The sequence below is a fragment of the Meles meles genome, unplaced genomic scaffold (genome assembly GCF_922984935.1).
Source record: "Meles meles unplaced genomic scaffold, mMelMel3.1 paternal haplotype, whole genome shotgun sequence".
Classification (NCBI taxonomy): domain Eukaryota; kingdom Metazoa; phylum Chordata; class Mammalia; order Carnivora; family Mustelidae; genus Meles; species Meles meles.
In genome coordinates, this window is record NW_025721611.1 from 985,700 (window position 1) to 987,803 (window position 2,104).

Below are 2,104 nucleotides of genomic sequence, written 5' to 3' on the forward strand. Positions count from 1 at the left end.
CTGTTATTTATTGCTAACTTTCATTACATTTTTATAGGAGAAGATACTTTATATGTTTCAATATTTTAAACTTATTACAATTTATTTCATGGCCTTACATATGGTCAGTCCTAGATACTGGTCCATATGGATTAAGGAAATGCATAATCAGATTTTGTTTAAGGAAATTTTTGTTTTTGTTTTTAAAAATAAAGGATTTTATTCATTCATTCATTCATTCATTAAAGCTCTTGCTTATTTCACAGAGAGAGAGATAGTGAGAGAGGGAATGCAAGCTGGGTGAGTGGGAGAGAGGGAAGCAGGCTTCCCTCTGAACAGGGAGCCTGATGTAAGCCTAGATCCCAGGATCCTGGGATCATGACCTGAGCCAAAGGCAGATGTTTAATGACTGAGCCACAAAGGCACCCCAATTTTATTATTTTATTTTAGTTTTAGTTTTTTATTTGAGAGAATGAGAGAGAGGGGAAGAGACAGTGTATTAGGGGTGGGAGGGTCAATGGGAGAAGCAGACTTCCTGATGATCAGAGAGTCTGATGCAGGACTTAATTATGGGATTCCAGGATCATGATCTGACCTGAAAGCCATTGCTTTATCAACTGAGCCACCCAGGCACCCCTGGGGAACTGTTTTGTGTATATCTGTTAAGGCTGATTAGTTTATGATGTTTTGGATTATTTATTTTTTAATTTATTATTTATTTTTAATTTAACTAGATTATTATTTTTTTTTAATTTAACTTCTGACTGATTGACCTATTATTGAAGCAGGGATGCTGAAGTTTTCAACCCTTACTGTAAACTAGTCTCCAACTAGTTTTTCATTCAGTTCTTTCAACATTTGCTTCCTATATATTGGGAATCTGATATTTGGTCCATATATGCTTATAATTATTTTATCTTGTTAGTTCAAGTTCAACTATAAATTATACAAAATCTATATTTACTCTTATTAATTTTTATTTTATTTTATTTTATTTGTTCAGTTTTCTGATAGTCATTGTTTATGCACCACACCCAGTGCTCCATATGATATATGCCCTCTTTCATAACCACCAGGCTAATGCCCTCTTTCATAACCACCAGGCTAATGCATTCCCCCCTCCCCTTCCCTTCCTATACACTCAGTTTCTCAGAGTCCTCAGTCTCTCATGGTTCACCTCCCCCTATGATTTCCCACAATTCACTTTTTTTTTTCCTTCTCCTAATGTCCTCCATGTTATTCCTTATGCTCCACAAAAAAGTTCATAGCAGCAATGGCCACAATCTCCTAATTTTGGAAAGAACCCAGATACCTTCAACAGGTGGATGGATAAAGAAGATATGGTCCATATGTAAAATGGAATGTTATGCCTCAATGAGAAAGGATGAATACCCAACTCTTATGAATAATTTTCGACTTAAAGTCCACTTTGTCTCATATTATTATAAATTCACATTTTTCTGACTATGCTTTGCATGGATTTTCTTTTATTCATAACCTTTCATTTTTCAAAGTATTGGGACTTCATAAATATACAATGAATGTCTTACGGTGAATGTATACCAAAACTATATCTGTCTGTATCTATATAATCTATATCTATTCCATTCTGAAAACCTATGGTGTAACTAGATTATTTGATCCCCTTACATTTACAGTAATTTCTGATAAACATGGAATATATTTTGCCATTTTGTCATTTGTTTTCTGTAATCTTATAATTTGTTTCTTAATTTCCCCATTACTGGTGTGTGTGTGTGTGTGTGTGTGTGTGTGTGTGTGTGTGTGTGTAGTTGATTGTATTTTGTAGTGGCATGATCAAATTCCCTTTCTATTCCTTTTTATACAAAAGGAAAATATGTTTATGGCCTTGAAATAGAAATGGTCTTATTAAATAAGGCATAGAGAATGAACAAAATAGTAGCGCCTGGGTGCTCAGTCATTAAGCAACTGCTTTGGCTCAGATTATGATCCCTAGGATTGAGCCCCACATTGGGCTCCCTTCTCAGTGGGAAACTTGCTTCTCCCTATCCCACTCCCTCTGCTTTTGTTCCTCTCTTGAGGATCTCTCTCTCTGTCAAATAAATAAATAAAATCTTAAAAAAAGAATGAACAAAATATATAA